We start from the raw sequence: 13,722 nt of genomic DNA, 5'->3' as shown, positions 1-13,722 counted from the left end.
AATGCACAATCAGCCCATCCATCTCTTTCTTGTATTATATCTATTAGCCTTGAATAGAAACATATTAAATTGGTGACGCATGATCGTCCCTGTCTGAATCCAAATTGTCTTGGATTTAGCACGTTGTTTTTTTTTCTAAATATTTTACCCATCTATTTTTGACAATTCTTTCACAAATTTTTGCTATTGTACTTGTTAGAGAGACTGGCCTATAGTTGTTAGAGACTTCTTTATTTCCCCCTTTATATATAGGTACTATATTTGCTTTTTTCCAATCTTCTGGAACTTTACCTTCTTTCAAGGAACTGTTTATTATGCTATGCATTTTGTCTGCCAGTTCATTCCTGCATTCTTTCAGAATCCAGTTTGCTATTTCATCTGGTCCATGCGATTTTCTGACATCAAGATTACTCAAGTGTTTCAATATTTCATTTTTTGTTACTTCTCTTTTTTTCTTAGGGGGGACTTTCTCTTTCCATTCAATCTCTTCAGGTTGTATGTTCTCCCTTGTAAACACAGATTTAAAATGTTTGTTCATAATTTCCACCATTTCAATTTCCTCTGTGTATTCAACTCCTCCTTGTCTTAATTTCTCCAAATCTTGTTTGTTTTTCAGTTTGTTGTTTACAAATCTGTAGAATAGTTTTGGTTGATCTTTACATTTTTCTATGACATCTTTTTCATATTTTCTCTTTTCCTCTCTGCACGCTTGTACATATTCATTTCTATAACAAGTATATATTTTCCATTTTTCAGGTCTTCTGTTTTTCTTCCATTTGGCCCAGGCTTTGTCTCTTTTGTCTTTTATCTCCCTACAACTTTTATTGTACCAGCACTTTACATATTCTTTTTCTTGTTTTTGTCTTGGGACATACTTTTCTACTCCTTTTTTATAGATTTTTGTCAAAATATTCCATTTCTCTTCTACTGTTGTATCTTCTTTGTGTATTCTTTCCCTGTTTTCATTTTGGAAGAATTCTCTTATTTTATCAAAATTTGCTTTTTCATACATCAGTCTTCCTTTTCTATATTGTTCATTTCTTTTCATGTATTTTTTTTCATTTAGTTCTAGTTCTATAAATATGTGGTCACTTTTGCTTATTGGTGCCTGGTATTCTATCTTTTCCACTATTTCAGGTTCTGATGTGATTATTAGGTCTAGTCTCGATGGTTCTTCTTCATTTCTATACCTAGTGTTCTCTTGGATCCATTGTGTCATTGTGTGGTCAGTAATCATCTCAAGTAGAACATTTCCCCATGAGTCTTCTCCACCCTTTACGGTCATCTCTTCCCAGCATATTTCTTTGCAATTATAGTCGCCCATCATAACTATTCTTCCTCCATCTTCCATTATCTTGTTTAGTGTTATTCTTGTGTCTTCTAACATGCTTTTATGTTCATTCTCTTCCCATGAGGCTGTTTTTGGGGGCACGTAGTTTATTACAAACTTTCTGCTCTTCTTATCTCTATCTTCTACTTCTATCATGATCATCTCTACTCTATTGTTCCCATATGTGACGCTTATATCCTTCTTAGTCAGGAACATAACTCCACCCCCTTGTTTTTTCTCTCTGTTTCTAATCCAATAATTATATGCATTGTGTCCTATGCTGTTGGGTGGTAGTGGACCTTTTAATTTTGTCTCAACAATTCCCATTATGTCCGGATCTTTTTCTTTCAGATATTTGTTCAGTTCATTCAGTCCTGTTATTAATCCATCTATATTTGTGTAGGATACTTTTAACTTTCTGTTATTTCCATTGTATTCTCTGTTTCTTTTGTGTTTCTCTCTGTTATTTTCCATTGCTTCAATTTCATATTCACTACTCTCCAGTAGAATTCTTGTTTTTCTGTCTCCGTTCTGGTCTCGTTTTTTTTTTTTTTTTTCTTAGCTTCATGTCTTTTCCTTATTTCCTCCTCTCTTTCCTCTTTATTCATTTCCCTTTTTATCCATACCTTTTTATATTGTTCACTTGTTGCTAGTTTCCCTGTTTTGGATAAGATATTCTCTGCCGTCGTTTGTGACCTGAATTTAATCTTAATTGGTCTGGTCTTGTCTGTACTATATTTCCCAAGCCTGAATTTCTCTTCGATTTGTTTCATTATTTCTGGCTCATCTTCCTGAACTAATTCTAGTAAATTTCTTACTTTTTCATTTTCCTCTTTGGTTCTTGTGGTTATATCTGGGTTATGTTTCTCTTCCATTCCTAATATAATTATACATTTCTTTCTATCTGCTAAGTCTCTTACTATATTCTCCTTCTGTCTCATCACTTTAATAACTGAGTCTTCAGTTTGTTCTTTCATTTGCTGTTTGATTATGTCAGTAAATGCAACTTTGCTGTTTTCTTGAATTTTTTTCCAACCCTCCTTGTTGTCCTTATTATTCTCCTTTAAGACTTTATTCTCCTCTTTTACTTCTTTTAACTGTTTTTTTAATTCTTCAATTTCCTTAGTTAAGTTTTTGTTCGCCTTCTCTAGTTCTTCCAATTTTTCAACCTTCTGCACAATGTTGTTAACGCGACCGAACCTAAGTTCCCAGTGCTCGATCATCTTATCGAGTTTCTCTTCTAGTCTTGTTAATCGGGGGGGGGGGGTTGTGTCCCCCCCACCCTCTTTAAATCCCTGGAAAATATTCTCATCACCTTCTACTGTATTGCTCTTATCTATACTTCTGATCTTTACATTTTTGTTAGACATTTCGTCGTCGCTGAATTGGTCCGGACCTCTTTTGTTTAGATGGCGTCTGCCTGCCTGGGCCAAGTCCTCACCTTCCTCATTTCCTTCCATTTCCCTCAGTAATCCCTCCCCTTCTCCTTTTTCCTCACTTTCCCCTACACCACGAGCAATTTCACCCCCCCCACCCTGTAAATACAATAGGTACTTCCTTTGCTTCCGGATCCACAAAATTTCACTTTTTCTTCAGAACGTCCTCTAAGCCGTCCGTTCGTTGAAGTGTGTGTGTGTGTGTGTGTGTGTGTGTGTGTGTGTGTGTGTGTGTGTGTGTGTGTGTGTGTGTGTGTGTGTGTGTGTGTGTGTGTGTGTGTGTGTGTGTGTGTGTGTGTGTGTGTGTGTGTGTGTGTGTGTGTGTGTGTGTGTGTGTGTGTGTGTGTGTGTGCGTGTGTGCGTGTGTGTGTGTGTGTGTGTGTGTGTGTGTGTGTGTGTGTGTGTGTGTGTGTGTGTGTGTGTGTGTGTGATTCACCATGGTGATTCACCATGGTCTTGGATCACGTGTTGGACTCGTGATCAACCGCTATTTCTCTCTCGAAAGAGAGCTCATATATGACCGATCTATGGGTAATGTTGTGACCTTACACGCACACATACCCAACTCCCCGACAACGAGAGTTGGAGTAATGACTCCCAGCGAAGTGATACGGAAATTATTTCACCACTTGGTCGGATTCGAACCCGGACCGCATTAGTGGCAGCCGGGAACTCTAGCCATTGCGCCACGGGTCGTGTGTGTGTGTGTGTGTGTGTGTGTGTGTGTGTGTGTGTGTGTGTGTGTGTGTGTGTGTGTGTGTGTGTGTGTGTGTGTGTGTGTGTGTGTGTGTGTGTGTGTGTGTGTGTGTGTGTGTGTGTGTGTGTGTGTGTGTGTGTGTGTGTGTGTGTGTGTGTTTACCTAGATGCATTTTACGGGACGAGAGCTATGCTCGTAGTGACCCGTTTTAGTATCTCTCCGCATCCAGTTTATTCTTAAAATCGTGTATAGTTTTGGCATTCACTGTTTCTCCATTCAGTTTGTTGAAACGGTCATCTGCTTCCGTGTTGGTTGGCATTTTTCCTTTCATTCTGGCTGCCGTCTGGTTACCATAATGATCTCTCTGCGGTATTCTCTGAATAATAAAAGGATTATAACCTTTGATTATCTCCTTCCCTACCGGATGGCACCTTTCTTCTTAATCTGGTTGTCGCCAGACTACGTTATTAACTTCAATAGCAATCCCTCGGTAGCGAAGGGTAATGTTATTGCTGGATCACTGGGAGCACCTACTGGGAGCACCTGGCCTTGACGGTTAGCCACCCTATAGATAGTTAACGGACCGGAACTTGAATCTTAAATCTTAAATGGATCGGGGAAGGATTGGGTCTTCGAATGGAAGGGAGAAGGGTAGGGTTGGGGTGGGGGTGGAGGTGGGTAGGGGGGGTCAAGGGTTGCAACGAAAAAGGTAACTGTACTACTCCCTCACCCTCCTTCCTTTCCCAAACTTTTGCGATGTTCTTTCATAACTTTCCAACCTCCTCCTACTCTTCCTTCTTCTACTCCCCCATTACCTCTACACAGATACTTCAACTATAAGTATTCAAAATTTTCTAAAATCCTACGGAAAAGATGAACCATTATAATGTTTTTATCCTACACTTTTATGCTTGTGAGGGTTTTCCAATATGTTGGCATTTGTCTTGTAGCAACGGTGATGACGATTCTAATAGATTTAGAATTGAATTTTCCACCGTCTATATTAAAAGCAGGAATATCGCCATGTAGGTTACCTTGGTAAAACTTCAGTTTTTCTTGTGCCTCTCAGCAGTTCCAGGGCACAGTAAATGCTGAAGAAGGCATTCTGGATCCGCTGCATAGATGCTGGTTTGTGTGTGCTAGGATGGCTGCTTCATCTGTATATTGTGCGTTAATTATTTGTCGGGTTAACGTCATTGTTTGGACTTGCAGTTGATATAAAGAGATTGAATATGACAGGAGTCAAAACGTGATCATGTTGTATACCCATTTCTACTTGCAAGGATGGTGATTCCAGGCCTACAGCATTATACGGCTATCATGCCTGAGTGGAATTGTTGTATGATATTAAGAAATTCTAGTGGAACCCCATATTTCATGATATTTTCAAAAAGAGCTCGTGGGGTAAGGTATCATATTCCTTTGTTAGATCAACAATGACATCGTAAAATGTAAATCTGCTCTACACATTTCTTTAGAATCTGCCTTAATACAAATATGTTTAGAGCTATTACACCTACACTGAGTATCAGGTAGTATGGTCTCTGATATGTCTTTCACTGCTGGGGAGAGCCTTTTCCTTGATAAGGTTTTTTCCTGCTACCTATGGCAGAAATATGCCACGATTATTGTTGCGGCCTCTCTTATCTCCGTTTTTCTTTATAGACGGGCATGATGTTTGGTTCTTTCAAAGTCTAGGAACTCTTTTTCTTTTCTTTCCATAGGACAGTTATGATAATATACAGTTGTCTTTTGAATAGAAAACCTCTATACTTAAATTCACCCGTGATGCCATTGGGGTCACATTTTTTATTGATTTATTTAATTATTTATTTATTAATTTATTTATTTATTCATTTGTTAATTTATTTACTTATTCATTTATTTATTTATTTATTTATTTATTTATTTATTTATTTATTTATTTATTTATTTATTTATTTATTTATTTATTTATTTATTTATTTATTTATTTATTTATTTATTTATTTATTTATTTATTTATTTATTCATTCATTTGTTTCTTTCTTTGTACAAAGGATTACAAAGGCGGAGCATGCCGATAGGAGACCTTTTGGTTCCATATCTAGGTAGGATGCAAAAAAAAAAAATCATAATAATAAATTGATAAATAAAAAATATAATAATGTAAATAACAAATAAAATACATAAATAAATGCATAGGTATAGTTAAATAACAAACAAACAGGTAAATTGAAAATAATAATAAATTGACATATAACTAATAATATATGAAAATCAAACAGACAAATGATAATAAAACAAAAACAAATGATATAAAATAAATGATAATCATTACAGCATCTTGCTTAGGTGTTTATCTAAATGATTCTTAAAGCTTCGAACTGAACTACATTGCACTGCCTCTGCAGGAAGTTTATTCCATTCATTAACTACACGGTTGGCGAAGTTGTTTCTACCCACTTCCAAATTCAATCTATTTCCAGACAGTTTGAGACCATTTTTTCTTGTCTGATTCTCATTCAATGTGAATATTTTGTCACTTTTGTTGTTGTCAATTTCCTTTAGAATTCTGAAGGCCTGTATCAAGTCACCTCTGAGTCTACGCTTTTTTAGGGAAAATAGATTCATATGTTTTAGTCGATTTTCGTATGATTTATTTTTGATATTTGAAATCAGTTTTGTGGCCCGCCATTGTACTTTTCTCCAGTCTGTCAGTGTCTTTAATGAGACTCGGTGACCAAACGGAAACAGTATATTCTAAATGTGGACGAACTAACGATTTATATAGCTTGTTAATGAGTGATGGACTTTTGAAATCAAAAGATCGCGCAATCAGTCCTAGAATCTTATTTGCTTTCTCAGAGGCTGAAATACACGGCTTGGATGATTTGAGATCGTTACTGATAATTACGCCGAGATCTTTGTCACTATCCACTTTTGTTATCAAATTTCCAAATAACTTGTGTTCGTACCTACTGTTATTTTTACCTCTGTGCATTACCTTGCATTTACTTGTGTTAAGTTTCATTAGCCACTTTTCAGACCATTGCTGTAATTTATCTATATCTTCTTGAATATCTAATTGGCTTAAGTGACCATTTGCCATTCCGCACAGTTTTGTATCATCAGCAAATTTGGAAACAGTAGATTTTAGTCCATGGTCTATATCATTTATGTATAATACGAATAGAAGTGGCCAAAGAAAGGAACCCTGAAGAACTCCACTTGTAACATTTTTCCATCCAGAGGTTTTTCCATTTAAAAAACAACTCTCTGTTTTCGACCATTCAATCAATTACTAGTCCAACTTAATAGGCTACCACTTATTCCGTGTGAAGCTAATTTAGTAAGTAGTCTTTCGTGGGGGACGGTATCAAAAGCTTTTGCAAAGTCTATATATATTAAATCTATATTGTTTCTTTTGTCATAACTCGAGATAACTGTGTTGTAGAATTCGAGTAAGCTAGTTACGCAAAAACGTTCAGTCTGAAACCATGCTGGCTATCATTTATCAAACAGTTACTTTCTAAATGATGTTCGATAGCATCTCTGATGATAGTTTCCATTATTTTTCCTACGACTGAAGTCAAACTTATCGGCCTGTAGTTATTTGGATTCTTTTTGTCACCTTTTTTGAATATGGGAGTAACGTTGGCTAGCTTCCATTCTCTTGGGACATCTCCGGATATGATGGATTTCTTGAAAGTCATTTCTAATGGAACAACAATCTCATTTTTCGTTTCCTTTAAGATTATTGGATGCCAACCGTCAGGTCCTGGTGTTTTATTAACTTTGAGTTTATCTATACACTTTTTCTTTTTTTCTTTTGTTTATATTTACCGTAGTAAGTTTACCCTAGACTTTTCACACTGTGAAAGAAAGAAGATCCTGATGTCTCATGACTAAGATGTCCAAAAATGGTAATCTGTTATCCACTTCCCATTCCACTTTAAATTTAATGTTAGCAGTAAGGTGGTTAAGTCTATTGAAGAAATCATTAAATGAACCCCACTCTTCATCCCAAATCGTGAAGATGTCATCTACATATCTATACCAGAACATTCCGTGGGGTTTTATGTCCTGCAGAAGTACCGTCTCGAAATATTCCATATATAAATTTGCTAGCACTGGTGAGAGATTGGATCCCATTGAACAGCCAAATTTTTGCTTGTAATATCTATCATTGAACGAAAATACATTTGTGACATTTTTGGATATCTTAGTCATGAGACATCAGGATACTTCTTTCTTTCACAGTGTACAGAAAACCCACACACACGGGGAGTTATGTACACTTCTACAGCAACCATCCTGATAATATTAAATATAGTGTTGCTTCGGGTCTTTTTCTAAGGGCACTAAGATTATGTAGCCCATCTTATTTAGATTCAGAAAATTCTATCATCAAAACTCAGTTAAAAAGACTAGGATACCCAGACTGGTTTACAAATAAAGCCTTAAGCAAGGCCAAAACCAGTTATTATAAATCCACTTCCCATCCATCTCAACATCATAAATGAAACAAACACTGCCTAAAACTTCTTTTTAACCAATCCATCAATAATATTTCTCAAATGTTGCCAAAAGATAACGTAAACATCATTCTTAGTTATCCCAATAATCTATTCAGAAAAGTAGTTAACGTTCATCACAGACCAACAGAAGACATAAATCCCGGAGTTTACAAACTACCCTGCTCAGATTGTGATGAAGTGTATTAGGGACAAACGGGCAGAGAATTAAAAACGAGAATTAAAGAACATAGAAACTCAGTAAAATATGCTCAACATAACTCCGCGGTATTTCAACACGTAGCCAACAATAATCACAGAATAAATTGGGACGAGGCAAAAACCATTTTCAAATACAAATGTAGTTATAAAAGGAAAATTATTTAATCTTCCTTAATAAAACAATTCCCGAATTTTAATATCTCAAAAGGCCAATGGTCACCAGATTACATAACCACCTTGGCAGTTAATAAATGATTTCCTCATATTGTAAAAGCGGACGATTTACCACATAACCCGCGTAACAATATAGATGCCACATGAGACGTCTTGTCCATGTTCCCTAACTTTACCTCTCTCATCTGTATATAAGATATGTATGTTCTCTTGTCTATGTATTCCGCTTGAAGAGGATCACAGCAAGTGATCGAAATATACGGAAATTCGTTACTTCCTTCTTTTCTTAAATCCAAATAGTAGTGGGTTTTTAGTGCAATTACTAATGTGTAACGACATTACTGGACAGTGATATATATATATATATATATATATATATATATATGTATATATATATATGTATATATATATATATATATATGTATGTATGTATATATATATATATATATGTATATATATATGTATATATATATGTATATATATATATATATATATATATATACCAAAGGCTTTTCCCCCCTTACAACGGAGACAGCTAAAAAACAAAAAACAAAAAAAGCATAAAAACCCCTTCCACCCATTTCGTTCGCATATACTCCATTTCCATTTACCCCCTCCCTCCCTCTTTTATTCGCTCCTCCTGGATGATGGGCCATCCCTACATCTCGCCCACTGCCCTGGGTCAGAAGCAGTGTTGCTTGACACAGCACATTCACAACTAGGTCGTTTCATTTAATCGGCGACTCCACTTCTCCGTCTCCTTATGCAGAAAAGGAGAAGACTAAGAAATCCCTTCGGGCTGCGTCAAATTATTTTTCACACATAATGCCTCATCCCCCATTCCCCACCCACTCTCCCTCATACATCACAGTATCATCTATATCATCTATATACAACCATTTTCCATTCACCACTACCCTCTGTCTTCTCCCGTCCTTCCTCAAGAAATATTCCCCTCTTTCTCGATGCCCCTTTCATCCCATCCTCCCACATCATCCTTGGTCGCCCCTTCATGTTCACTGCTGTTATCTCTGCCTTCTACACCTCTTTTACCAATATTTCCTCACTCATTTTTTCCATGTGTCCAAACCATCCTAATACTCTTTCATCAATCCTATCTCCCAACTTCCTTCCTACCCCCGTTCTGCTCCTCACCTCCTCGTTTTTCACTCTATCCTACCTAATAATCCCTGCCATATTTCTCAGTCACCTCATCTCAAACAGATTCAAACTCCTCCTCTCTTCCTCTCTTATGTTCTATGTTTCTGCCCTATATAGTGCTGTCGGCACAACCACTCTTTCATACAATCTCCAATTAGCATCCATTCCCAAATGTCTATTTCTCATTACACTATATAACCCCCAAAGGCATTTACTTGCTTCCCTCAATTTACATTCTACCTTCAGCTCCACTCCTCCCTTCCCTGCCACATTCGCACTCAAGTATCTAAAACTATCCACTTTCTCCAGTCTCTCTCCCTTAATGCTCACTTCCAGTCTGCTGCCACTTTCACTCCTTGTACATCTCATCACCTTATTTTTAACCCACATTTACCTTCAACTTCCTTCTTTCACACATCCTCCCAATTTCCGTCGCTCTCTCAATCCCTCCTCCAATCCCCGACCTATTACCTGCATTTACCTCTCGCACCAACCCTATTCATGTATAAATTGAACAGTCAAGGCAACATAACATGTCCCTGACGAACACCTACTTTCTCTAATTATGACTCTAACACAGGTTCGACTACTCTCGTAAAAACTCTTGGCACCTCTTAACAGTTTTCCTCATATCCCATATATCTACAAAACCTCCCACAGTGCCTTCCTGTCTACCCTGTCATAAGCCTTTTCCAAATCCATAAAGGCCCAAAAAACATCTTTACCTTTTCCTAAAACTTACTCACATATCTGTCTTACCACAAAAATCTGATGCACGCAACCCCTACCTATCCTAAACCCACACTGTTCCTCACCAATTACTCCCTCTGTTTCTCTCCTAATCCTCTCAATCAACCCCCCCCATAAATCTTCCCAATTATACTTAATAAACTGATCACTCTAAAGCTACTACACTCACAATTATCCCCCTTTCCCTTGTAAAGTGAAACTGTACAGGCACTCCTCCAGTCCTTCGGCACTCTACCCTCTCTTAAACAAACATTAAATAACCTAACCAGTCAGTCAAAGGATTACAAAGGATTACAAAGGCGGAGCATGCCGACAGGAGACCTTTTGTTCCATATCTAGGTCGGATGCGAAAAAAATCATAATAATAAAACAATAAATAAAAAACTATAATAATGTAAATAACAAATAAAATACATAAATAAATGCATAAGTATAGTTAAATAATAAACAATCAGGTAAATAGTAAATAACAATAAATTGACATATAACTAATAATAAATGAAAATCAGACAGACAAATGATAAAACAAAAACAAATAATATAAGATAAATTATAATCATTAGAACATCTTACTTAGGTATTTATCTAAATGATTCTTGAAGCTTCGAACTGAACTACATTGCACTACCTGTGCAGGAAGTCTATTCCATTCATTAACTACACGGTTGGCAAAGTTGTTTCTACCTACTTCCAAATTGAATCTATTTCCGGACAGTTTGAGACCATTGTTTCTTGTCTGATTCTCATTCAATGTGAAAATTTGGTCACTTTTGATGTTGTCAATTCCCTTTAAAATCTTAAAGACCTGTATCAAGTCACCTCTGAGTCTACGCTTTTTTAGGGAAAATAGATTCATGTGTTTTAGTCGATTTTCGTATGATTTATTTTTTATATTTGGAATCAGTTTTGTGGCTCGCCGTTGTACTTTTTCCAGTCTGTCAATGTCCACCATTGTAAGAGGCCGGTAGTTGTGCGAATGCAAATCAGGTTAGGAAACACTAGGGTATTGAAATGCTGAGTCAGCGAATTGTTTAGTCGCGGACAAGCGGATTGCTTAGTCAGACTCGCTGTTTTTCAAACAAAGATTTGAGGCGCCGACGGGAGGTGACTGTTTTTTAATAATTGCTGATGTAATAAAAACTCTGTGAGCGCAAAGTTATTTTTTGTTTGACTAATGCTGAGGTAAACGATATTGCTAGTGACATTGTAACGGCTTTCCGGATTGGAGAAAAGGTGGAGGAAGGAGGAAAAACTATTGGTGCATGAATTCAAAGTCACGCCCATAAGGAGTGACATTTATTTGAGAAGTCAGAGGAGATTGGATTAGAAAATTAGTGACGTCAGACGAAGGTAGCTTGGCGTATGATACGGGGATCTCGGGAGAGAGTGTGGGAGTGGAGAGAAAGAGATCATGAGTGTACCAAGACAGTGTAATTACAGTGAAAGAAGAAAAACTAATAAAATTCTTTAACCTCAGGTCTATACAGAATTACATGAGAAATACAAGGCATAGGGCCTACTGTATAAGAAGAACTCACGTAACGAAGGCAAGGGGCCTAGTGAGGGGAAAGTACGAGACTAATAACAGTGTGGAGGTGGAGTTTTGTGGCTCGCCGTTGTACTTTTTCCAGTCTGTCAATGTCCACCATCACTGTATCTCCTTTTTTAGACTTTCTGCATAACATCCATCTAACCTAGCTGCCTTACCTGCTCTCATCATCCTAACAACCTTCATTTTATCTTTCCTTATTTCTCCTCCATTTTCCTCACTCATCACTATCATTTTCTTAGCGCTTCCCACTGCAACTACCTTTCCCTCCCTGCCCTCGTTCACATTTAGCAACACCCTAAAATTCTCTGCCCATCTTCCTTTTATTGCCTTCCCTTCCATTATCATTTCTCCATCTGCACCTTTTACCTGTTCTTCTCTACTTGATTCGCCTCCTCTTCCTCTCTCAATTTCTTTCCAAAACATCTTTTTTATTATTTTCGAAATTTTCTGTCATACTCTAACCTCATTTCACATCTGCTCTCCTTTTTGCCTTCTTTATCTTATACTTTACTTCTCTTCTCTTTTGCTTGGATCTCTCATATGATTCTCTCGTCCTAGTTTGTAACCAATCTGTGAATGCCAGCTTCTTTTCTACTATCTTCTTTGTTTCATCATTCCACCACTCACTACCCTTCCTTCTATTTCCTCCCGTCCTCCTTGTTCCACACACCATCTTTGCACACCTTGTGACTCCCTCCTTGAACCATCCCCATTCCTCCTCCACTCCTAGTTCTATTCCATTCTTCACTCCCTCACGCTCCTCTCTCAGCTTCTTCTTGTATTCCTTCTCATTTCCTTTCTCATTTAAGCAGTTTACTTTAAGCACCTCCTTAACTTGTGTTCTTTTCGTCTTTCACCATCTATCCTCCACTCTCAACTTACCTTCCACCAAAAATTTATCTGATATTCCCTCAGTCTCTCCCCTTAGAACATGTACATCCTTAGCTCTTCCTACTATTCTTCTGATTACCACTATATAGTCCATTAACACCTGTCTCTTTCTTTTTAATCTCCCTTTGGGGATACAGGGAGAGGGATGCCTAGTCCAATCCCCATCCTGTTTTTGTTGCCTTTCACGACTCAAGTGGGACAACTGGTGGTATTCTTTGTCCTCACGACAGGGTTCGACGAAATAAGAAAATTAATATTTAGAGTTGGGGGACAGCATAACGGAGGGACAGTCGTAGAATAATAAAGTATATATATATATATATATATATATATATATATATATATGTATATACATATATATATGTATTTATGTATATATATATACCTGTATATATATATATATATATATATACATATATATATGTGTGTGTGTATATATACGTGTGAATAATTCGCTAGTGGACAGCGACATCAATCATGCAATCTCCATGACCGTCGCGCAGAGGATTCGAACCACTGCTTATGGACCCAAGAGAGGCCCCACAACACACGCCTTTGACCACTCAACCACAGACGATCTAAAAACGTACGAACTCGTAATCTATCTGATTACCGAGATTGGGGAGGGCGCTAACTGCTCCCCCATATAAACCCCATTTTTACCATACGGCTAATCGCACCAGTGGGATTGGTAAGGACTAGAACGAATCCCCCTCACGCTTCTCGCCATCGTAACTATGTGAATAATTCGCTAGTGGACAGCGACATCAATCATACAATCTCCATGACCGTCGCGCAGAGGATTCGAACCACTGCTTATGGACCCAAGAGAGGCTCCACAACACACGCCTTTGACCACTCAACCACAGACGATCTAAAACCTTACGAACTCGTAATCTATCTCATTACCGAGATTGGGGAGGGCGCTAACTGCTCCCCCATATAAACCCCATTTTTACCATACGGCTAATCTCGGTAATCAGATAGATTACGAGTTCGTACGGTTTTAGATC

This window comes from Oratosquilla oratoria, chromosome 14 (genome assembly GCF_046742065.1).
Source record: "Oratosquilla oratoria isolate Oo_2021 chromosome 14, ASM4674206v1, whole genome shotgun sequence".
Lineage (NCBI taxonomy): Eukaryota > Metazoa > Arthropoda > Malacostraca > Stomatopoda > Squillidae > Oratosquilla > Oratosquilla oratoria.
The sequence above is the reverse complement of the archived record's forward strand: the minus strand, read 5'-3'. Positions refer to the sequence as shown.